Source organism: Belonocnema kinseyi, chromosome 9 (assembly GCF_010883055.1).
Source record: "Belonocnema kinseyi isolate 2016_QV_RU_SX_M_011 chromosome 9, B_treatae_v1, whole genome shotgun sequence".
In the NCBI taxonomy this organism is placed as follows: Eukaryota; Metazoa; Arthropoda; class Insecta; order Hymenoptera; family Cynipidae; genus Belonocnema; species Belonocnema kinseyi.
The window spans coordinates 42,280,163-42,292,846 of record NC_046665.1 but is presented as its reverse complement, the minus strand read 5'-3'; the positions used below and the strand labels follow the sequence as shown (position 1 = coordinate 42,292,846).

Below are 12,684 nucleotides of genomic sequence, written 5' to 3'. Positions count from 1 at the left end.
TTTATTGCAACTCGAAACCTTCCGTGTTTCCGCTTTCGAACTATTTGCCTACTTTCTACTATTTTCGAAATACTATACTTTAAGTTATGTTACGCTACAAAGCTAAAATTAATTAAAAAATTGAGCTTTTTGTAAATTAAAATTGTTTGAAAATGTATAAAAAAACATGTGTTTTTTAATTACATAGTCATATTTATTATTTCATAAACATTGTAATCATAATGAATAATTTTCTAGAATAAGAGTGTAATCTAATTTATAGAAAAATCTTTTTTCACATGAAATGTAAAGTATTACATTTAAAAAATAAATTATTACTAAATAACGTTTTAGAACATGCATGAAGTTTCTGACAAAAATAAACTTTCTCTACTTGAAATTTGAAGACTAACTTCGAGGTAAAAAATAATCAAAATATATTGGTAATAATCAGAGATATTCAAAGATAAAATTCATAATATATGTTTTAAATCAGTAATCTGGCAGACTTAAACCGCCCTGTTTCGCTTGAAGTATAATTTCGCTGCTGAGGAAAGAACTTTTTCGACTGAAGAGATCCTTTGGCAAGAGAAAATCACACAAAAGTTTCAACTTTACACAGAAGGCAGACAATTTTGATTTTCATTTGAAAATCAAAATATTTTTGAAAATTAGAAAGAAATGTATTTCCCTTGCTCCATTAGCAGAATCTATTATTTGAAACTATAAATTAAGGCTTTAATAAAATATTTGTTCTATGCTCACCGAATTTCGGTAAACCTGGACACGGCCATATTGAGTTTGATAAGAGCCACCCTTTTTCACTTAAAACATAATTTCTATCAACAGGAAACTACTTTTTTAACTGACAGAATCCTTTGGCAAGAGGAAAGGAAAAAGAAGTGTGGACTTACTCCAGGCGAGGTATTTAAGTGGAGGGCTTTTGCCGAGGCTCGATAGCCGTGGAAGTAGAAACGAAGTATTTCTTATTATCGGCGAGAAAATTCGAGTCCTCTGGCTTTGACGTTGAATAAGTATGTGAAGAAAAAATGTTGGGTTAATGAAAAAGGTATCATTTTAAAGGTGTAAATGTTGTACGTTAATGAGTCGAAAAGTAATATTCCAAAAAATTATTTGTAGCTTACAGATTTGAAAATCTGATGAAAAGTAAGGAAATTTGATAGGTTTTAAAAACAGTGAACTTTGAAGCATAGTTTTTTATTGAAAAAATGATAGGAAAAATCTGAAAAAATTCATGGTGGTACATTACACATTTCTGATTAGATCAGCACTATCTTCAGTTATAATGAAGATAATGAAGTGATTTAAATTGGAGGTACTTAGTTGAACTATCTGTAATAATTTACAATTTAAAGGAAGTATGTGCTTCTTGTTGTCTTTGTACAAATTGCGATATTTGAAGTCAGTTTTTTATATAGAAAAGCAAGTGCGAGAGCCCAACGTGGTGCCGTTTTTTTAGGGGATCGTCCTCGGTTTTCCTCAGCCCGACCTACGTAACTTGTGCTTGAGGAAAACCTCAACTTGAGGAAAACCGAGGGCGATCCCCTGAAAAAACGGCACCACGCTGGGCTCTCGCACTTGCTTTCCTATATAAAAAACTGACTTCAAGCATCGCAATTTGTATGAAGACAACAAGAAGCACATACTCCCTTCAAATTGTAAATTATTACAGATAGTTCAACTAACTACCTCCAATTTAAATCACTTCATTATCTTCATTAGAACTGAAGATAGTGCTGATCTGGTCAGAAATGTGTAATGTACCACCATGAATTTTTTCAGATTTTTCCTATCATTTTTTCAATAAAAAACTATGCTTCAAAGTTCACGGTTTTTAAAACTTATCAAATTTCCTTACTTTTCATTAGATTTTCAGATCTGTAATCTATAAATAATTTTTTGGAATATTACTTTTCGGCTGATTAACGTACAATATTTGCACCTTCAAAATGATACCTCTTTCATTAACCTACCATTTTTTCTTCACATACTTACTCAACGTCAAAGCCAGAGGACTCGAATTTTCTCGCCGATAGTAGTCAAAGGCTGTTAATTTTAACTAAAAAGTTATATTTCTTCCTTTAAGGCATTCTGCATTTTTTGGAATTCATTTAAAAAATGGAGCAAAGCAGAAGAAAAATTGCGGAAGTCTATGATAGTAAAAAATTTAAATTATTGTGCAATTCTTCGCTACAAATTAAATTCAATGAAAACAAGTGTAAATAAGTAACTGGATTTATTTGGACTTCTAGTGCATGATTTGCTTTGTACATTTTATTGTACATTGACATACATATTGGTAATACGCTCAAGTACAATTTAGATGTCTTTATAAATTACGAATATTAATCATTCCTTTATTTCATCGCCAAATTATTTTGATTTTGAATTATGAAAATAGAACGAAATTAATTTAAAAAACTGTGGAAGTGCATAAAAGTAGGAATGGATGTGAATTATGTAGTCTGCTCTTGTGATGATTAATTTTGCATTGGCTCTTATTTTTGCATAATTCTCACCTACAGTTTAAGTACAGATATAGTAATGCTAACATCTTTGAAAGTTTTTATATGCAAAAAGTATATTTAACTAGAAATATAGTTCATTAATTCTTAATTAACTTTCACTTTTAAAAAAGTGTTTTTTCAACATAGAGGATTTTCGATAAAATGAGGTAGGAGGTTCAATGACATTAAGAAAAACTCATATGTTAATTTAAGAAAAATTATTGACATTCGTTGTAATAACTTATAAAACATAAAATTCTATTTTTTCATAAAGTTTCTTTACATATTGAAGTCTTCTTCCTATTAATACGCTCACATATGTTTCTGTTATTTATTTTTACATACAATATTGCTTGAAAATCTGACGTATAAAATATTCTGAAATAATGTAAGAGGAATTTATAAAATTGCATTTTATATAAGTCATATTTTTGCAAAGTACTGCTCAAACAGTTTTCATTGTATAAAAACTATTAAATTAGAAAGGGAATCTACTCACTAAATAATTTCTCAACATTTTAGTATTGAGATCAGTGAATGATCCTTCTTTTTTTATTAAAAAAAGAATTCATGAAACAAAATAGGGTGGCTACATAATCCCAATTCCGAAATTTCCTGCCTTTGCTAAATTTTCCCATGATCGTTATACATTTCTTTTGTAGGTGTATAAGGAGAATCTTACACCTAGGAGATCAGTAAAGAACGAAAACATCATCCAAAATATTAAATTTTCAAACCATAGAGAAGAATTTTCTACAAAACAGTTAGTTTTTCAACCCAAAATTATTAAATTTTCACAAAAAAGTTAATTTCGAAAACAAACACATAATATTAAATTTTTAGCAAAAGACCGTCTTTTCAACTAAAAAATGAAATTTGAAACTAAAAAAGATCAATTTTTAATAAAAAAAATGGAAGAGTTAAATTTTCTGTTAAAATTAATTTTTTTAAAGTTACATTTTTAACTAATTAATGGATTTTCAAACCAAAAGAATAATTTTCTATGAAAAAAGTTGAATTTTTAACAAAACATATTAATCATTAACCTAATAGTTGAATGTTTAAGAAAAATTAGGGATCTTCCGTAAAAAATGGGAAAAATGTAATAGATAATATTTCAATCACAAATAAGAATAATTTACAATCCCCGAGTTGCTCTTTTACGCACAAAAGATTACATTTCTATGTTAAGAAATGAATTTGTAAAACGACAAGCCGAATTTTCAAAAAAAGAGTTTAATTTCCAACAAAGAATAACTTTTCAGTTTATGAGGAAAAATAAATGTCATAAAAAATGTTGAATTTTTGTGCCAAAAGGACAAATTTTCTACTAAATAGTTGAAGTTTCAACCAAAAACAGCAAATCATACGATATCTTACAAGGGGGGAGGGGTGGTTGAAAATTAAAGGGAAATGGTCTAAAATTCATTATCTCTTTCAGGTTTTCCCTAATATTCCCTGAATTTTTTGTTATAAAAGCATACATTTCCGAGCATTCTATTTCTACATTCTACATTTCCGAGCTTTCTATAACAGTATGAAAATTCATATTTTACAGGCTTTTCAGATTATGAAAATATTGTTTCAGAAAAGTTTCTTAGACCCTGCTTCTGCCGTCCAACGGAAAGCGTTTGCCATCTTTACTATTTTCAAGTATTTTGACATGGGGAAATGGCCTTCCAATGTTCAAAAGGCTTATAAAATTCTTTTCAAAGTTTCAATTTTTTGAATTTATCTACAAAAATATGCCCGCAGTGCGGGCACATTCTCATTGCGCACTGCGCGCCAAGTTTGAGCGCGATTAGGGCGCGTAGGTACGCTCTCGCGCACGGCTTTGATGATTACATTCTCATTACGAAACTCGTGCTTCGCGCTCGATACTTTGTATTCATTTGAAAAACTTTATCAAGATAATTTTTCATATCTAGTAGAAATTTGAATTGATATTTCTTAACCTACACAACAATTTTTGTTTGAAAGTTTTCAAAATGTTAAAAAGCATATAACTTTGTTCATTTTTATCGAATTTAAAAATGTCATTGGAATAATTTGAAAATCTTTTTGCCATGTACTAGAAAATTTGACAACAAATTTTAAAACTCATAAAAAATTATTTTTTGATATTTTGAAAAAGCTCTAACTTTTTGAATTTTTGCCGAATCGAAAAACTTAACTGCTATAGTTTCTAAATATATTTGATACCGAGTAAAGAAATTAAATAAAATTTCCTAATCAGATAAATATTTTTCTCTATTTTTCTGAATATTTTCAAAATTTTAAAAAGTATATAACTTTTCTAATTTTTATTGAAACTGAAAATTTTATTTGGATAATTTGCAAGTTTCTACCCGTCTACAATAATTTTTTACAATAATTTCTAAAATTAAAATAAACGTTTCAAATTTTGAAAATGCTCTAAATTTTTTTTTTTTTTGTTGGAAATATCTGCTTAACCAACTTCACCTTCATTTTAGGAATCTTAAGAAGTGTATCAAAGGCTGAATCGATGGACAAATCCTTTAAAAGTTAGCGTGGCCACAACATTAAGGTAACCATATATACAGACAGACATACAAACAGACAGATACCGATAAAATGTTTTGATTTTCGGATAATGTGCGTGCCAAAACGTAAAGATCCATTAAAAACCAGAGATCGAAAATTTGGACGATTACATTACATTCTTATGAATGAGGACGTACAAATTATTTATTTGCTTTAGGTCTAATAAAGTTTGCAGGTCGTAACAAAATGTGATACAGTTTGAAATTTAAAAAAATTGTTTTGAAGTATCTTAGTGTAATTTTAAATATTTCTTATTATTTCTTCGAATATATTGCAATTTTTTAAGTGTGACGTGTATACAAATCTGAGTAAAGATCCTTTCGTGATTGTAAGTAGCTAACTACGTCTGCCAACGGCTGGGTCAGGGTGAATCACGTGACGTCACATAAGGGAGTGGTGAATTAAATTTCTATTAAATAGAAGCAAATTCGTGGGAAAAAAATATTAAAAAATTCTATCTTGCTATTAAATCAAATTTAACCTTTTTCTTAAAAATGAGAATTTACATTTCTGCTCGCAATTCGATACTTCATCAAAATTTTACATGAATTTACTTGTATAGTTCGATAGCTAGAGCAATAATTGTATTCGTTTATAGAGAATAATTTATAAATAGAAGTAAGCTATTCTTATCATTGCAATGACATCAGAAAGATTTTCAGAAAAAAGAATTTTACGCACATCGAAGACGTTTCAGATTCCTTGACCTTGAGTTTAATGTCTTTCAGATAATCCTCAAATTCATCCATCATTCCTCCATCAGATCGTTGATGAAACTTTTAACCACACGCAAAGATATTTATCTCTAAAAATGCTTTATGTATCTCTGGATGAAATTTCCTTGAAAAAAAATATATTTCTTCTGAAAAGAATAAGGTTTCGGTTTCGTCGCACATGTCTATTAAAAATTGAATATTGTTATATCTTTCATTAAATTAATATTTATATAATGATAATAATTTTTTTAACGAATATTTATAATTTAATGAATAACACTGTCATAAATGGACTTGATTATTGTTTTTTCAATCTCAAGGGGGTTGGAAAGGTAATCTACTTAATGAAAGAAGTATTATATATAAAATCGGCTTATAGTTGAAGAAAGTTACATTGATAATCACTATCACGAAATGAATTAAAAATAGTTTGACCTCGAGAGTTCAGGAAAGAACCAGTAGGCGCAGTAACTCACGTCAACTCGTAAGTCGCGAACGCGTCGAGGCTCATTCTGTCATTTTTATCACGCGTAACTGAAGTCGTAAATGCGTCGCAATAATGGAGCTTTGAAAATGTATACATGCGCCTTTAATTCCTCTATTTGTAATAAAAATGATAGGTTTACTTTATTGACCACTGTCACTAAAATAGGGTTTTTCGTTATTGATAATACATTTTTTCTTTCAACTTGTTCTCGGGTTTACTCGGCTCTTTATCGTAAGCATATTATAAATTAATTTAATACGATATTTAAATTATTTTGCAATGATGACGCAGGTACAAAATTAAGAAATTGTGTAGTTTGGAGTTCGTTTGCCGCTTTTGGGCTCACACAGCAGCCGCGAGCGTTGAAGATGATACTAGTCTCCTCCAGATGCTTTCTTAGAACTAACATTGGCCACTTTATAAATTTTTTCGTCGCTTACTTCCTGATTATTTAGAAAGTTTCTTGTAAGGCGACGAATTGCATAAAACCTTGTAGTACTGATTTTTCGTCGCTGAGAGTAATTTATAATATAACAATGTATTATAATACAATACAATACAATACAGAACAATACAATACAATACAACATAGTATAATACAATATAATATATTATAATATAATATAATATAATAATAAAAATAAATAAAAATAACATATAATAATAATTTTTGCAAAACATAATAATATACTAACATATCCTCCTTTTTGCCGTTAAGAAAGATTTTTTCAAAACAACATACAGTGTTTAGAAAAACAAATGAATTATAGTAGATTATCTACCTAGAAAGTAAAGTATAAAACAACTTTACTGCCATGGTGCATACGATACTTTTTTTGAAATAGCCGGACTAAGCACAATTTTATCTGCTGAAGGAGTGGAAGTAAAATGGCGCTTTAATGTAACGTGCACGCCCACGCGTGGGGCGACGCAACGTTAAGAATCCAAAAATCCACCTCGTAGTTTAACGTAGTTTTAAACTGAATTCTTTTGACTTTTTTTATTTTCATTTTCTTTCACTTCTTACTAACTATTTCTAACTATTTCTAAGTGTTCTTTTATAAGGCTCCATCGGTCAGAAGCTATAATCTAAAAATTCAATTGCCTCAGTTTACTCCATAAATACTATCCATACCAGCAACATCAGAAATAATATATAATAATAATAATATAAGATGGTAGCTCTGAGAAAGCATCCAGAGGTGACTGTTGTCACCTCCAACGCTAGTGGCCGCTCGTAATTGTATACCTACAACATCATCGCATGAGGTTTCAACCATCGTATTAAATTATTTGAATTAACTTATAACATTCTAATCTCATCAGTCACTTGACTTAATCCGTGGCTATGATGTATAACCGGGTTTACCCGAGTAAATTATTAATAAAAACACTGAAATAATGATAATAATAATAATTATTATAATAAGTGCTTTAGTGGCTTAGTCAGCTAGGCGCTCGGACTTCACCTTAGATGTCCGGGGTTAGATTTTTGAGCCGATACCTCTGGAAATTTGTTTATGTACCTTGACCGAGGTTCTGGTGGTTTGGATCTCACATTAATCTGTAGATATCCGCCATTCGTTCACTTGGATGCAACCCAGTCTGTGAATGATGGGGAAAAACCAGGCTTTGCTCAATATGTCTAATTATACAATAAAAATAAATACTTAGGAACAATTTCACCAACTCTAACCAAATCCATGATTAACTAATCATGATTATTTTTAATCAATGATTAAATCAGCGTTAACCAGCGATGCGTTTTACCAAGCATTTTCAACCTCTGATTAGCTAATCGTATACTTTGTTCGAAATAAGGTCTAGTTTCTAGGTCTTTCTGTCGTAACGGCGACTTCGATTGGTTAGAACGAAATTCTTCGTTAATACTCGGTGCCATATTAGCATATGATAAGATTCCCAAAGTTTGAGGTTACACGTCGTTTCAGTAGCAAGTGCAATAGAAGGGAAGTGGCAATTGTGTTTTTTAATAAAAATAGGAACAAAAAAGAAAAGAAAAGTGTTGAATAACATCCCCAGCATCAATAAGGTATGAACCAGTTGCGTAGTACCGTAGAGAAGTATAATTTTTATTTATACATGGTAACCAGAAGAGAAGTGTTGTATAATGTACATTTCGATAAAAAGAAGAACAATGACTATTATTTATAAACATGTTTCATACAAAAAGATTAGGTTCGGAGTGAGAATATTGATTGTGTACCAAAAATGATGCTTTCAAATAAAATACATGGATTTTCAAACTAATAGTCGAGTGTCCAACCAAAAAAAAATTACAATTAAAAGCAGCAAAATTTTCACTTGAAAAAATTTCCAACTAACGAATGAAAACAAATTTCCAGGTAAGAAGATCAATTTTCTACAAAAAACAAGGAGCTTGTTAGAAAGTGCGTATGGTTTGAAACAAGTAGTTTCAATTTTTAACTAGAAAAGATAAATTAACTATATAAACAGGAAGATTCAAATGCACTCACTGCACTTGCACTTCAATTTCGGGGTTATGTTACTTTAATCACTGATTAAACTCCACAACCAGCAATTTTTGGGCGGTTAAGTTAACCCATGATTATCTTCCCCTAATCATGATTGAAAGAATGGTGGAACGCAAAGTATTGATTGAATAAGGCTAATCAATGATTAACGATTTAATCAGAATTGTTGAAATCGGCTCTTAAAGTTACATTCGACTTAATTTCAGATTTGACTTGAATTAATTAAGTAACTGAATTTAAGTGAGCAAACTATCTAGAATAAAGCACTAACTTATCTTAAGTCAGAATTGAGCATTTTTCTATTGAAATAAAGTAAATTATGCTCCTAAATTTCAATATTCAGTTCTGAAAGTAAGTTGAAGGTAACCTGAAATAACCTGAAAGTCTTTCTTTATTTAAAATAAAGGAATATACCTTCCTGAATTTTAGGTTCGTACTACCTTGCATGACGTTACATAACGCTTGTGTGACTATACAGCTCCCCAAGTTCGAATTGCCGGAGCTGAATATACGGTTCAGTGTTGCTCCAATTTTGGCAGCCAAAGGTCGGCTAAAGTTATTGGGCCAATGTCGGCATTTTAATCGGCCCAGTGTTGAGCCAGTGCTGGCAGCCTATATTGGCTATTTATATTTGCCGATCCTCCACCGATGCTTGGACAAGTATCAGCACTTTATTGCGCCAAGTCTCACTTTTAGTACGGGGAACCATGTTTCACGAGGATCAGCCAAAATCTGGCCCAGTGACGGCACATTACTGGGCCAAGTGTCACTTTTACCACGGCAAACCATGTTTTATTTAAATCGGCCCAATGTTGAGCCAGTGCTGGGAGCCTATATTCGCTATTTATATTTGTCGATCCTCCACCGATGCTTGGCCTAGAATCGGCACTTTATTTCGCCAAGTCTCACTTTTGGCACATTAATAAACAAATCTTACACGAAACATAAAAAAAATTTGTATTGAAAAATGGTCAAAGTTCACGATGAAATTTGTAAAGTTCCGTCACTAAAAATTTTAAAATATTTATGAAAAATTACATTTCCTGTAATTGCAAAAAGTTGTAAAGTAGGCTACAACGAAAAAAACGAAATATTACGCGAAGAAAAATTGTAATCGATTGAAATTATTTATTTAAAAATAATTGTATTGCTATTCCTGTTAACAGTTCGTGTATTTTACATTTATACAACGTCGCATAATAATAAATAATTAGAAAAAGAGAGCTAAAATTTGATTCTTTAACTTTTTTGAACTGCAGCTTATGAGGATGGCTTTTTCACAGAGTTTCAACTTGTCGGTTTAGCGCAGTGGTTAGCACTCCCGACTGCTAGGCGATAGATTTAGGTATATAGATGCAGGTTCGATACCCCGTAACGTTAGAAATTTTATTTGTAATATAATGTTCAAAATATGAATTATGTATTCAATCTAAACAGGACTATTAATATTTATATTCATAGTACTCGTACAAATTAATATTTATTTTATAAATACCTTTTTTGTCATATCCTTAGACCTTAGACTATAGCAGTATTGATACCCAATGTTGGGCCGACAATGGCAGCTAAGCCTTGGCTGCCAAGTCAAGGCCATAGTTATCCATTGGACTTTATTGGTAGATGAAACACACGTTTCTATCGCGGACTTGCAGATGGCAAAAGTAAAACTCAAAATTATTGTGAATCACCTAGGGCCGAGGAAATGCCTATATATTAGTCGAGCATCTGGGGTGCTCAGAGGTTAAGTCAACTGGACACGATGTAGCTCTGTCTAGAAAGGGACAGAGTTAAACTGTTACCTGGGAAAGATAGTCTATCCATCTCAGCCTCGAATGTATCCTAAAGAGGGCTAAGAAATGGAAAACGCCGTGTGTGCATGGGGTGCAGAGCTTCTGGTACGAATACCTGGATGTTTTTCACCCCGTCCTTGCTGGGGCCCATGAAAACATCTTGGAGAACCCAGATCACTTTCCCTCTTTTATGACGGAGGGCGTACCGTATATGATACCCAAAAGGTAGATGCTCGAAGTCATGGTGGTTACCGACCAATCACCTGCCTCTCGACCCTCTATACTTATCTCACGGCTATCATTTCTGACTTTTGGTTTATAACTATTATGATGAGAACAACATCCTCTCCGAAGAACAAAAAGATTTTTGTCGAGGATCCCGTTGTTCCAAGGACGAAGTCACGAATAGCTGTATGGTTCTGTTGCATGCGAAACAACTACAACACAATTTACACATGGCCTACATTGACTACTAATAGTGTTTCCGTCAATATTCCAAGATTATTTAGTTGAGGTCCTTAAGCCATATAACATGTTTTCACGCGTAATCCATTTTTTGGATTACGCTATGCACTTGTGGTGTACAAGGATTAAATGTTTTCGTCGTAGGGTGATGAGTGATACTGTGTTCTTGCCCAATAAACGAGTAATCTTTCAGGTTGTACACTATGGTATTGTTTAACATTAAACCCACTAAGTTGGATGCTTAACAACATATCCTACGGGTTCTAAATTGAGGTGGAGGTGGCTAAGTGAACAATATAAAGGTTTATGAAATCTCAGAGTCGAAACTAAACACCCTACTGAACGGCATATAGCAGACGATGGTTCCGCTCTATTCTGAAATTAAAAAGGCGCTTGAGACTGCTTCTTCGCGTAGCTTAACAGAATCAGGAGAGGATCGTAGATGTACATCGATTGTGAAAAGAGATGTGATGCACCTTTATTTTTTGTGCAGACAAATGCAGGCAAAGTGTGAGGATAGAACATCATCGACTTTTCTTACTTAGTACCCAGAGTACAAAGGCATTCTCTGCCCAAAATTAACATCACGAATGACATTTGTGATCTAATAGAACACGTGAACAGCAAAAGTGACCTTTACATAAAAGTGACCTACTTCTACATAGATTCTCTTATAATTACTAAACTATCTATGGTTCATTTCAAAGATTTTTCAAGTCAAAATTATGCGTGTCCATTAGGGTGGCCCAAAAAATCACACTTGAGAAATTTTAACGGGTTTGTTGGCCAAATTGTTTTCGTGGGCAAATAAATTTATGCCTATTTTTTTATTTTTGAAAAAAAAATATTTTTAGAACTCGCTCCGGCCATTTTCATATCATATGGAGTTTAACATGTAAAATGTTTCCTATTTTTATTTCTTCGATTTTGTGCAGGAAATTATAAGTCAATTTATTTGACATTTGATATGCTTCTTCACTTATCAGCGAATATTGCATTTATCGTATTTTCATGCCTGAGAAATATTATGGAAAGTTATGAGCATATCAAAAATAGCATAAAATAACGTACTTGCTGCGATCCTAAGCTGCGGTCATTGACACAGAGTAGAATGTAGAATCTGTACGAAGTTTAATATACATGCGTGTGAAGCAAATATGCACTACCGCTACTGAAATGTAACATACATTGGTGCAGTGAATTTAATATACATATGTATTAAATTTAATATGCAGGTCAGTGTAGCAATGTGCGTGAAAACTTAACGTGCTTTAATTTCTTTAAATCTTGTCAAATATTCTCAATTAAATTAATAATCTAGAATTCGTTGACTGAATTGTTATTTATTATAATAGTGCAATGTACGGGTAAAACTTTTTTCTAATTTCGCTCTAAATGATCAAAATTTAAGGCAAGGATAGTTAATTGTAGGTTAGATCTGTTATTTATTTGCTTAATTCAACTTATCGACTTCAAATACTATTTTATTTCTCATTAAAAGGAAGAAGGTTTCGTGCCTTATTATTTATAATTGAAAATAACTGCTAAAGGGGGAGGGTCGGTAAGGCCGGTTTTTGGCCTAATTTATTTTTGGACCAAAAAATCTGAAAAAATCATGGTAGTATCTTATAAGTATCCCGA

General features: G+C 31.7%; 1 protein-coding gene across 2 annotated transcripts in view; it reads right to left on the bottom strand.

The window, feature by feature from the left end:
* Window positions 1-12,684, bottom strand: part of LOC117179844 (blood vessel epicardial substance-like) — a 153,094-nt gene that overhangs the window by 97,378 nt on the left and 43,032 nt on the right. Inside the window, exon 1 of one of the 2 annotated variants that reach the window (XM_033371992.1) lies at window positions 5,754-5,860. The exons of the other annotated variant lie outside the window; for it this stretch is intronic. The gene's annotated coding sequence lies outside the window, so the exon portion shown is untranslated. Of the gene's footprint in view, window positions 1-5,753; window positions 5,861-12,684 lie in introns of those variants that run through there. 2 annotated transcript variants of the gene reach the window in all.